We start from the raw sequence: 13,952 nt of genomic DNA, 5'->3' as shown, positions 1-13,952 counted from the left end.
AGGCATTCATCAAAAGTGATTGTTTGCTTTGGGAAGTGTGACATTCATTAATCATGTCTCTGTAAGTTTTCATCAGTTCATCCATAGAGTGTACTTTGAAATCGACAAATAATTGGAAGTGATCCTCACAGGCCTCAAAAGATATTTTCCATCAGTAAATAAGTGTGCACTTCATTGCCTTAAAATGTTTGTCCCTCCTTGCAGTGCAGGTCCACCTGTGCTGCCTCTCTCACATCAATGAACCCCCGTTCTATTCCTTATATGACCTGCTACATATCTGTATTTCCTGGTGACTGGCTCTTCACTGACAGTACCACAGACAAGGTATACTTTCCATGAAGGATTCCACTCCAAGGTAAACAGTCATCAGTATGCTTTAAACTTTGACCTGCAATTCAAAGACAAAGATGGCAATTTATCATCTATCCCGTGCAGCTGAAATTAGTGAAAATCCACAATATATGGATTGTCTGAAGAAGGGTCTCGAGCGAAACGTCACCCATTCCTTCTCTCCCGAGATGCTGCCTGACCTGCTGAGTTACTCCAGCATTTTGTGAATAAATCGATTTGTACCAGTATCTGCAGTTATTTTCTTATGGATTATATTAACGTGCATTGTAGGGAATGAATAATGTTTCAACCTTTTCTTTGAGTTCTCCACGCAAATAGGAGACTAAAACTTTTTTTGGATAAAGAAGCAGATATGCATGAAAATGATTATAAATCCAATTTAATATGGAAATTACTCTTTCAGCTTCCATAGAGTTCAGTTTCTCAGTCTTAAATTGACCGTAACAAAATCTGTAGAATATGTAATCTGGTCATTTTTTTGTAAAGCCGTGAGCAAGTCTCTAAAATTAAAGTGCATAAGGTTTAGAATTGGTGTTTTCCAGCAGCTTTCAGTTGGTCAAAAAGGTTTCACTTATTCTGTTTGATACAGATATATGGTAGTAACCTCAGCTAGGAGATAAATTTGTCTATGTTTGGAAAGAGGTTGCTTAGAAATGAGCATGTCATCTTTAAGAGTTTACTTTAGACTTTAAAGATACAGAGTGGAAACAGGCCCTTCAGCCCACCAGGCCCACGTCGACCAGCGATCACCCCATGTACCAGCACTATCCTACACACAACGACCAATTTACTGAAGCCAATCAACCTACAAACCTGTATGTCTTTGGAGTGTGGGAGGAAACGAGCACCCAGAGAAAATCCATGAGGTCACAGAGAGAAGTATAGAAAGCTTAAAGTGAGGGCAGTTCGCTTTAACAGCTTATTTGGAGTTAACAGTTTAAAGAGTTATCTAATTAAAGTGTTTAAATTCTTAGTAGGATTTGATAAAGCACGAACAAAGGAGCTACATCTCCAATGGGGCACAAATTAAAATTAGGTTATTCATTAATTATTTTTCATCTAAAATGTAGCAGCAATATGGGATTCTCTCCACTAAAAGGCTGTAAATTCTAGATTACTTCACACTTTAAAACTGTGCATTGGTAATTTTTTGAGGTAGTGAGAATAAAGGATATAGATCTCGGTTTAATTAAATTGTAACATAGCCTACTCCTGTTCCCTTGTGAAAATACGCATAAACTATTTCCTTAAGAACAGGAGATGGACAAATTAAACAGCAGGGATACATACAGTCTTGATCAAAGGTTGTTGTTCTGATTATAGTGTTCTGGTGATGGTTTTAAATCATCAGCATTTTAATCTTGAAAGCATAATAAACTTTAATTAAGGAATAGTACCACCATAAATAAATGAATAAATTCAATTTTAAAATCTTGGCATAGAATTACTGCTGTAGAAATAAAACGGCAGGAAGTCCGGCTTTTAAGAATGATGCACAGAAACAAAAAAGATGCACTGTAAATTCAACCTATTAACATATCAAAGGCAAATGCTAATAATGACTGTAAAAATAGAAAACATTTTTGTGTTCTTTGCCTACCCAACTTGGAGAGTGCATAATAACCTGAAAAGAGAGAAAACCTTGTTATAAATACTGCTTTTTGAATGAAAAGGGTGCAGACAAATTAATTTTGTTTGCTAAGGGCATGCAATACCATTAAATGATCCATATCATAGTGTCATTTTTATTATATGCCTTTTACTTGAGGAACTTTGGAGTAAGCCAATAAATACGACAAAGAACACGACTTAAAGGAGAAGTGGAGAAGATACAATCGATGTACTAATGATTGGGTAATGTAATGGGTTTAAAAGGTTGTGCAATGTTGAATGGTTGCATCACAGTCTGGGTTGGCATCTTAACGTCTAGAAACTAAGGAGATGACAGAGAGAGGTGGACCTGCTCGGTCCATCACAGATACTGACCTACCCAATGTAGGGATCAAAAGGAGGCGCTACCTGAAAAAGGAAGCCAATTTCATCATAGATCCACATCACCCTCGCCACACTCTCATTTCACTCCTACCACCGGGAAGAAGGTGCAGGAGTCTAAAAACCGTGGCCACCAGGCTCAAGAAAAGCTAATTCCCAACAGATATTAGGCTCCTGAACGCTACACAATATTTATCTCAATTTTTGAACATCTATGGACAGACTTTGGTTGCATTACGGACTATAGGTTTTTGCCTAAATATTGTGGTTATTAGTTCCTTTATTTTTTTAAAGAATTATATAATATCTGTGTGTATTGGGTTTACAGGCTTGTTATGTTGCTGCAAGTAAGAATTTAATTGTTCCATCGCCAATACATGTGACAATTAAACACTCTTGACTCTTGAGGAGTTTTCATTTAAGAATGGCTATTACTTTTGGAAAATAAAACAACAGTTTTTACATTCCCATCCAACCAGCAAAAGCCACTAGATCAGATGGACTTCTTCATTCCAAATTACACTGAAAAAGAGTAAAATCAAGAATAGGGGTGATACTACGTTATCTTTGCATCTGATCCTGTCAGTTTTCTGTACTGAGGTTAGGTTAAGATTGTTCCATGACAAATATATATATTTGGTATCTTATTTTACTTTATAAATGTCACCAAATATTTCACACTAATGATTTGTATTTATGTGAAATTACTTAAGTTTGAAAGGGAATTTCACGTACCATTATTTCAAACAGAAAAGCTGCCTTTGGCAGCATTTGAAAGAGAAATATTTGCCAGGCAGTCGGAAATTTTAAGTTATCAAATGATGCTAATGTAGAAATTTGACTAAATATTGGGGCAGAGGTGGGAGTAGGAGATTACAAGTAAAAACAATGGAGTGATATGCAGTAGATTGATTGCAAGCATAATGGTATAAGAAAATAACTGCAGATGCTGGTACAAATCGAAGGTATTTATTCACAAAATGCTGGAGTAACTCAGCAGGTCAGGCAGCATCTCAAGAGAGAAGGAATGGGTGACGTTTCGGGTCGAGATTGATTGCAAGCATAATGGTGATTGGAAAGGGTAAGATTCAGAAGTTTGCAACTTGAAAGTGTAGTTGTAAGATAAATGGGATTTTTTTACCACGGAGGGAAGATTTCAGTAATGAATGATCCAAACAAGGGATCAGAATTGGCCTTGTATGTGGTTAGGGGAAGAAGAATAGAGCGGCACACAAGATGTCATCGGCTAGGAGGTTAAATGGCGAGGGTTTGGAGAGAATGAGATGAGGAAGACAGAATGATAGTGAACCTGGAAGAGATTGAGCAATGTAAATTCAGATGGTTGAGCTGAGGAGTCATTCAGTGCAGGCATTGAAGGAGAATATGTGATGCTCAGTGTTTTTTAATTTCAGGCTAACATACTTTGAAATAAAAATAGAAAATGTCGTAAATGCTGAACAGCATCTCTGGAGCGAGAAATATGACTAATGTCTCAGGTTAATAGCTCTTTATTGTAACTGAGAGAAGTTAGATGTTTAAAGTATTTAAGTCGGAAAAGAGCAGTCAGAAAGAAGAAAGAAAAGGAGGGAAGGTCTGTGACTCACTACAGTTCTTCATTCTAAACCAGATACAGCAATTCATCTTTTTCCTTTACAAAGAGATAATTAAAGAGGTGAATTATTTATATTCTAGTGGGAAGAAGCCTGACTCATATAAACAGTGAACTGAGCCAAGTCATGTAAAAATGTACCAGATATAATATTACTTGATTTTTCTTAGGACAAGATGGGTATGATTAATCATAAATGAGCATCTTCAAAAAATTCATAATTTATTTTCAGATAATTTTAGCAATCATTTGAAGCAAAAATAACAATGCATAAACAATCAACTTAATGAAGACATAGAGTCCATTTCCCAAAAGTTTTAAATATTTCCTATCAGGTTCTTAAATTCATAATTAGCTGGAACCAAGGCATCAGATTACTGTAAACAAGGCATCATCCTTTTTGTTTTATGTCAACTATAGAGCACTAACAGTAACACTAACGTGGGGAAGAGAGTGGGAGTTTTGTTGCCTCCATCACAGTGAGGGGGTGTTTGGAGTCACTGTGATGGATGTTTGTGTTGGGGTCATGTGTCTTGTGTTCTTTTTTTTTGTGTGTGACTGCAATGTAATTTCGTTCGGTACCTCGGTACCGAATGACAAATAAAGCTATGTATTCTCTGTATATTCTGTATCAGAGTCATTCAGAAGCATCGAAAAATAATAAAAAATCGTAAGTCAATAAAAAAAATCAAAAAATGTCAAACATTTAAATTAGTAAACCATCTAATCAGTTTAAAACATTTTAAAGTACCACACAACACTAAACTAAAGTATTTGTAAAAACAATTAATGACCTTACACTTACCCTTGTTCCTTGCAACTGTTCCTCTCTGTGTGTATGAATACATTTGTTCCTGCACCATGTCTAACAGGTTCAGTTCAACTTCTGCAATGCTTCAGCTTTAGGCCTCGTAGCTGCAAAAGAATTTGGTGCAAATAATATCAAAACATATATGCATGACACTTGACATAATCATGCATGCTCAGCTCCCTCTGTGAGCATTCTTATTATATGTATGTAGCTCCCCAAAAATTCTGGTTGTACACATTTATCAGTACGACTTTTGCTCAAAATCAGTCCTGTACTGCATTAATCTATTGCACATGATCAACACATCCAGCGCTGCAGCATTCACTCAACACTTCAATAAATTGTCACTAAAACCTTTGACTCCATTAATTGGGAGGGGACTGTGAATTGTCTTCTCAAAATTTGACTGCCCACAGAAATTCCTCTCAATGTTAAACTTGTTCCATGACAGCATGCAAGCCATGGTACCAACCAATGAATCTACAACAAAACCACTCATTTAAGCTGATGGAAAGAAGGCTGTGTCTTTGCCCAACACTTTATCTTTTTCAGTGCAACATTGCACCTCACCTCCAACAGAATTTGCTTGCAAGGGAAGCAAATCTTCAGGACTAATGGGAATCCACTCACCTACAGCAATGGTCCCAGGAATGTGGGGAGTCCGGCTAGGTGGATGTTAATGTTAACTTTTATGTAGTTGTGTGTCTTGTTGCTTTTTTTATTGAGGCTATATGGTAATCAAGTTTCACTGTACCTTAATTGGTACACGTGACAATAAAAGGCCTTTGAAGCCAAGGTTATCTGAACCTTAGCAATAAAACTCAATATGTAGGTGATGTTTGTGTTTACACATGCTCAAACACTGAACTCGGAGCACCATCAACTCATTCACTGAATATGGGCCTCAACATCGGCAAGACCAAGGCCCTCTCTACCAATCTGCCTCTGCTTTGTTACATTTTCTTCTGTTCATAGAAGGCTCACAACAAATGTTGTAATTGTAATCGTTGTATTTGTAATTGTAATTAATTTATTAGCCAAGTATGTAAAACATACAAGGAATTTGATTTACCATACAGTCATACCAAAAAAGCAACAAGCCACACAACTGCATAAAAGTCAACATAAACATCCATCACAGCAGCTCCCCTATGTTCCTCACAGTGATGGAAGGCAATACAGTCTATAAAGTTAATAAAGACTAAAGGCAAACCATTTCCCATGTCATAGAAGCCATCTTTTTCCTAATGGAGACATTGATGCTGAATTCCACTTCAATATGCAGCACAACCTCAGGTCAATTGAGGTCAACAATATTTGAATATCAAGACTTCAGATCTGGCATAAACCTCATGGTCTACTGGGCAATATCTTTCTCCACCATCCCTTGTTTCTGAGACCTTGACTGCCTACAGCGAGATCTCGAGGTACTGGCAAAATACCACCAGTGCTGTATCAGCAACCTCACTGGAGGGATAAGAAAATATGAGTGTTTTTTTCGAGACCAACATCCCCCTAGCATTGAGGCCCAGTCAGTTTTGGTCAGCTAGAATGGACATTCCATATCAATTGCATCTTGACAGCAGACTTCTTAAACAAGCACTCAATTTAAGGAGTGTAGTAGAAGATTATCTGCCAGATAGAGAAAACATTCAAGGATGTGCTCAATGCTTTGCTATCTGCCCACATTTGACCCATATCCTTCTAACCTTTTCCTATCCTTGTATCTGTCCAACTATTAACTAACTGGTGCTCTTTCTAAATAGCATTAATGGTTAAAGTCCCCTAGTTATATGTGCAGTTCTGATAGGAGAATGCAATGCTGCAGTGAACTTTTGATGAAAGTATTGGGCCAATGATGCAACCTTGTTTGACAACTGAAGTAGAGTCTGCTATTGAGGCCTATTGTATAAGATCATCGCTTGCTTGCCATCATTAGAAATATAAGATTGAGGCTAATGGATGAGAAGAGTAAAACTTGGGAAGAATGCTCTTTTAATTGATAAGAGTTAAAGGCTTCAATTAAGTCAAAAAGGTCATGTATATTGATTGCTGTTCGAAATCTGTTGGAGATGTTGCATGGTGAAAACTGTGCCTACTGCGCCTCCAGAAGGTTGGAATCCACATTGCAATCCAAAGATCCACTCTTCAACCACTGAAAGGAGGCTGCTGCGGAGAGCCTTCCCCAAAGGCAGACAACAAAGAGGTTCTTCTAAGGTTACCACTATCAGATTGTGTTCCATAGTTACAACATCGCTGAGGTCCCCTGGCATGTTCTCTTCTTTTTAGGTGCGCCCTCTTATGAAAATTCTAGTAAGCATGTGGCCACTCACGTTTTACTGCCCGAAGCTGGTCCTATGTATTCTCTTGACAGGCTTCATATTTTGTTGAGTTCTGGATCATCCTTTACCAATTGATGGGGGAAGATTTGTTCTCAGTCCAGAGAAAATGACTTATCTCTATCATGACCACTGGAAACTCTTTCAAGGTTTTTATCTCAAGGCCCGAAGACTGAAGAGGAGCATTGGAAGGGGGAGTAGAGTTGTTATGGGAGAGGAGGCACAGACTGGGAAAAGCAGAAAGTAAAGATAGTAGGGAAGGAAAGAAGGGTGGCAGGGTACAAGGGAGAGATAGTGGAAGGAATAAAGGGTGTGAAGAAGGTGTGAGGGTTAGGGGACATCAGCAGGACTGGAGGGAGTAGAAATGATTGGATGAAGATATGGGGAGATTTATGGTCAAAGTGACACTGAATTTCATCCAGAGATGAAAGACTAAACGTGAAAAAAGGCAGAGGAAGTATGTAAGGAGTGGGGTTGGAGTGGGTTGGGAAGAGGATGTGGCGAATTGAGGAAGAGGCAATGCGCAAGAGTGCCTGAGGTGTATGAGATCTGCTTGTGTATGTGAAAGCTTCTACATCAACATGCATGTGTCCACGTAGGTATGAACTTGTGAATGTGTCCAGGCTGCAGATCCTAGACTCAAGTCACCTTGCCACTGGAACAACACCTCACTCTGTCAACCTACGAGAGTGGTTGGTGTGAGAAAGTGCGAAAAAAGAACCATGCACGGGTAACATGGACTCCCCAGCCAGAAGATCAGGACCTGTAATGATACGTGGCCAATCTAAGTGCCTCTTTCCTATCATTGTCTCAGAGTTCCACATTCTAACATTGAAATCACCACTCTGAGTGAGACAATGAGCCAGATATGGCATGCTAAAAAAAAACAAGGCAAGAAGTACACCCACTTCTGAAAAAGCAAAACCAGAAGAGGGAAACCTTCTATTATCTCTGAGTTTTGCTGTCAAGAATGAGTTAATGCAGGATAATGGAAGGCCAAAACGATCATGGGTTTATGACCAACATTCATATGAGTCCCTTGTCAGCTGTATTAATTAAGTGAAGCATTCATTTAGTTGTCTAGGTGGCACCTATAAATCATTGTTCCCAGGACAATATTATTCAAATTCCCCTTCAATTCTCCAAGGGGAATGCATGGGGAATAAAACAACTGTGTGTGCTCTGATGCAGGAATTGTGTCAGGGTGCATGAGTGACTCGTGACAGGCAAACCGCTGGACCAAAATTATCTTTGTTGAATTTCATTCCACAAAAAAAGATTTTCATTTGCATTATACTGAAAATTAAATGTTGTGAAGTTAATTTTTTAAGTCACTGCATCTTCAAATTGGGTATTTCATCTTCAAATTTCATGCACATGTTTTTTTCCACTCGAACACAGGCGAATTGATACCAAGTATATCTGCAGATTGGGTTACAAAGCCCATGTAACGATTTGTTCTCACATGTCAAATGCTTATAATCAGGTAGCATCAGCTTTCCATTTTCTCGATATCCATGTGTGCAGGTGAGTGAGGTGACGGTTTGAACAGGAGCAAGAATACCAATTTAATTTTCATGCCTGATGAGACATAGCGTAGGGGGTAAGAAATTCCATCCATCAGCAAATGTTGCAAGTACTGCACAATGAATGAAAATTGGAATCGGCACTCATTCACAATCGGAACCTGTCCTCTGGGTTATTATGCCCAACCGCATTCAATGCAAGGCATTTTTACACACATAATTTATTGCATGTAACACAGATAGTTTTTAATTTAGGTTTTAGAGATACAGGGCAGAAGCAGGTTATTCGGCCCACTGTGTCTGCGCCGAACGGCGATCTCCGCATATTAACACTATCCTCCACATACTAGGGACAGTTTACACTTATACCAAGTATACAAACCCAAGCCAATTAACCCACAAACCTGTCCGTCTTTGGAATGTGGGAGGAAACCGAAGATCTCGGAGAAAACCCACCCGGTCACGGAGAGAAAGTACAAATTCCGTACGGACAGCACCCGTAGTCGGGATCGAACCCGGGTCTCCGGCGCTGCAAGCACTGTAAGGCAGCAACTCTACTGCTGCGCCACCAAGATAAATACACTTGGTTCTCTGCATCAGTATTATGTGTACTGGGCACTCGAGTAACTCAACTGAAGAAGCGTCCCAACCCAAAATGTCACCTATCCATGTTCTCCATGTCTGACCTGTTGAGTTGCACCAGCATTTTGTGTCTTTTGCTGAATGTCTCATCTGGATATTGAACCACAATCAGTTTTCCGATATATTTAAACTATCAAGTAGTACATAATAATGCTGATCTGGAAGCCAAAAGTTAAAAGAAATGTACAGGGCAAGTTTTTTTACACTGAAGGCGTTGGGAGCCTGGAACACACTGCCAGGGATGGTGGTGGAGGCAGATACAATTGCAACATTTAAGGGGCTTTTGGAAAGGCACTTGGACAAGCAGGACAAGCATGGAGAGAAATGGGTTCTGTGCAGGCAGATAAAGGTTAGTGTTGCCATCATGTTCGGCACAGACATTGGGCTGTGCTGTACTGTTCTATGTACTGAAACATGTTTGCCATCTCTCCATTAATACCGTTTTTTTTAGGAATATTAGGTGAATCCAATGACTTAGCACTATTCACTCTTAATATCTTTCTTTGTTAAATGTGCTTTTTAAATTAGAAGATTTTGTTCAGTTAAGGAACTATATAAATACAATTGTTATTGCTTTTGTTCCACCTATGGTGCGCAGAGAGCGAGTAAACATTAACCCAGGGAAAGTTAAGAGAGAAAGCAGTGTACATATTTCATATATTCACTGTTACTTTATAGAGGAAAGAAACTGCAAAGGCAATATTTGGCCTTTCACTGAATTTTGGCAATAAATGTCAACATGCTGACTTGCTGTTAAATTGTGATCATCAGCATTAAACATTGATGGCTGCCCTTATGAATTTCCTAACTATAGATCAATAAATGTAGAAATTTGATACAGACTTGGAGTCCAGAATTCTGAGGATAAGAGTTTAATGTCAGTCACGCAAGTAGATTTAGTAAGTACTTAAACCATAGGACAAAAGAAATAAGGAAAATAGGCCATTCAGTCTCTCAAGCCTGCTCCACCTTTCAACACGCCCCATGCACATATCCCTTGCTTCACCTAATATTCCGAAAATCTATTGACCCCATATTTGAATGAAATTATGATGTAGTCTTTATAGCTCTCAGAGGAAGAGAGTTCTAAAGATTTACTAACCTTTCAGTGAAGAAATGATTTCATTTCTGTCATAGTCTACTCCTAATTTTGAGACTGTAAACACTGATTTTGGGCTCCTCCACCAGCGGAAACAACCTCCTCTTATCTATCAAATCCGACTCTCTAAAACCTTTGAACATAGCAATGAGATTACCTCTCAGTCTTCTAAACTCTAAAAAATAAAGACCTATATTCCTCAGTCTCTCACGATAAGACACACTTGCCATCCCAAGAACAGGTCTGACGAATCTTCTCATGCAAGAATGCAGAGATTTATGAGGATGTTTCCAGGACTTAGATGCACATACAATAGGTGCAGGAATAGGCTATTCAGCCCTTCGAGCCAGCACCGCCATTCAATGTGATCATGGCTGATCATCCACAATCAGTACCCTGTTCCTGACTTGAGGGCCAGAGGTAGAGGGAGAGGTTGGGTAGGCTAGGACTTTATTCCTTGGAGCGCAGGAGGATGAGGGATGATCCATGGAGGTATAAGATCATGAGGAAAACAGATAGGATGAATGCACAGTCTTTTACCCAGCATAAGGGACTCAAGAACCAGGGCACACAGGTTTAAGAAGAGGGTGAATGATTTAATAGGAAATTGAGGAATAACTTTTTCACTCAGAGGGTGATGAATGTATGGAACGAGCTGCCAGAGGAGGTAGACACAAAATGATGGAGTAACTCAGCAAGCCAGGCAGCATCTCTGGAGAGAAGGAATGGGTGACGTCTCAGGTCGAGACCCTTCATCATACTGAGAGGCAGTGTAGAGGGAGACATAGAGATATGGAATATAAAGGTGTGTAAATGACTGATCAAAGGGGACTAAGGTCACCCTCTCTCTCCGCCCCTCCCCCATCCTAGTTCTCCGCCAAGTTTCACTGTCCTCCTGATTAAAGTTTACTAATTGTATGCCTCGTTGTCACCTTCCCCTCAGCTAACAATGTACCATTCCACATTTCCCTTGAGCATCGTCCGCTTTAATCTGTCGTTTTCACACTTTACCTTCCGTATCTCTAAATTTCCCTCTCCCCTGACTCTGACTAAAGAAGGGTCTCAACCCGAAACATCACCCATTACTTCTCTCCAATAATGAACAAAATCTTTGGATGTTGATAGCATGATAGCAAAAGGTATAGAAGTGTGAAAGCGCACATCACCAGATTCAGTTTCTTCCCAGCTGTTATTCGGCAACTGAATCATCCTACCACAACCAGAGATCAGTGTTGAACTACAAACTACAGTGTTGAACCTCATTAGTGACCCTCGGACTATCCTTGATCGGACTTTGCTGGCTTTACCTCGCACTAAACATTATTCCCTTATCATGTATCTATACACCGTACATGGATCGATTGTAATCATGTATTGTCTTTCTGCTGACTGGTTAGCACACAACAAAAGCTTTTCACTGTACCTCGGTGACAATCTCTACCCCGCTCTACATGTGACAATACACAAAACTGACTTTATTGAAGAAAGGTCTCGACCCGAAACGTCACCCATTTCTTCTCTCCAGAGATGACACCCGTCCTGCTGAGTTACTCCAGCATTTTGTGTCTATTGAATTTAAGAAGTGATCGACATAGGGTGCAAGTTGAATCAGGAGATAAAATTGGCGTGTCAAAAATGTAATGCTACGGTGGTTATGGGAGATTTCAACATGCAGGTAGACTGGGAAAATCAGGTTGGAAATGGACCCCAGGAAAGAGAGTTTGTAGAGTGCCTTCGAGATGGATTCTTAGAGCAGCTTGTACTGGAGCCTACCAGGGAGAAGGCAATTCTGGATTTAGTGTTGTGTAATGATCCTGATCTGATAAGGGGACTAGAGGTAAAAGAACCATTAGGAGGCAGTGATCACAACATGATAAGTTTTACTCTGCAAATGGAAAGGCAGAAGGGAAAATCGGAAGTGTCGGTATTACAGTATAGCAAAGGGGATTACAGAGGCATGAGGCGGGAGCTGGCCAAAATTGATTGGAATGAGGCCCTAGCAGGGAAGACGGTAGAACAGCAATGGCAGGTATTCCTGGGAATAATGCAGAGGTTGCAGGATCAATTTATTCCAAAGAGGTGGAAAGACTCTAAGGGGAGTAAGAGACACCTGTGGCTGACAAGGGAAGTCAGGGACAGCATAAAAATTAAGGAGAGGAAGTATAACATAGCAAAGAAGAGTGGGAAGACAGAGGATTGGGACTCTTTTAAAGAGCAACAAAAGTTAACTAAAAAGGCAATACGGGGAGAAAAGATGAGGTACGAGGGTAAACTAGCGAATAATATAAAGGAGGATAGCAAAAGTTTTTTTAGGTACGTGAAGAGGAAAAAAATAGTCAAGGCAAATGTGGGTCCCTTGAAGACAGAAGCAGGGGAATTTATTATGGGGAACAAAGAAATGGCAGACGAGTTAAACCGTTACTTTGGATCTGTCTTCACTGAGGAAGATACACACAATCTCCCAAATGTTCTAGGGGCCGGAGAACCTAGGGTGATGGAGGAACTGAAGGAAATCCACATTAGGCAGGAAATGGTGTTGGGTAGACTGATGGGACTGAAGGCTGATAAATCCCCAGGGCCTGATGGTCTGCATCCCAGAGTACTTAAGGAGGTGGCTCTAGAAATAGTGGAAGCATTGGAGATCATTTTTCAATGTTCTATAGATTCAGGATCAGTTCCTGTGGATTGGAGGATAGCAAATGTTATCCCACTTTTTAAGAAAGGAGGGAGAGAGAAAACGGGTAATTATAGACCAGTTAGTCTGACATCAGTGGTGGGGAAGATGCTGGAGTCAATTATAAAAGACGAAATTGCTGAGCATTTGGATAGCAGTAACGGGATCATTCCGAGTCAGCATGGATTTACGAAGGGGAAATCATGCTTGACAAATCTACTGGAATTTTTTGAGGATGTAACTAGGAAAATTGACAAGGGAGAGTCAGTGGATGTGGTGTACCTCGACTTTCAGAAAGCCTTCGACAAGGTCCCACATATGAGATTAGTGGGCAAAATTAGGGCACATGGTATTGGGGGTAGGGTACTGACATGGATAGAAAATTGGTTGACAGACAGAAAGCAAAGAGTGGGGATAAATGGGTCCCTTTCGGAATGGCAGGCAGTGACCAGTGGGGTACCGCAAGGTTCGGTGCTGGGACCCCAGCTATTCACGATATACATTAATGACTTAGACGAAGGGATTAAAAGTACCATTAGCAAATTTGCAGATGATACTAAGTTGGGGGGTAGTGTGAATTGTGAGGAAGATGCAATAAGGCTGCAGGGTGACTTGGACAGGTTGTGTGAGTGGGCGGATACATGGCAGATGCAGTTTAATGTAGATAAGTGTGAGGTTATTCACTTTGGAAGTAAGAATAGAAAGGCAGATTATTATCTGAATGGTGTCAAGTTAGGAGGAGGGGGAGTTCAACGAGATCTGGGTGTCCTAGTGCATCAGTCAATGAAAGGAAGCATGCAGGTTCAGCAGGCAGTGAAGAAAGCCAATGGAATGTTGGCCTTCGTAACAAGAGGAGTTGAGTATAGGAGCAAAGAGGTCCTTCTACAGTTGTACCGGGCCCTGGTGAGA

The sequence above is a fragment of the Rhinoraja longicauda genome, chromosome 12, assembly GCF_053455715.1.
Source record: "Rhinoraja longicauda isolate Sanriku21f chromosome 12, sRhiLon1.1, whole genome shotgun sequence".
Taxonomy (NCBI): domain Eukaryota; kingdom Metazoa; phylum Chordata; class Chondrichthyes; order Rajiformes; family Arhynchobatidae; genus Rhinoraja; species Rhinoraja longicauda.
The sequence above is the reverse complement of the archived record's forward strand: the minus strand, read 5'-3'. Positions refer to the sequence as shown.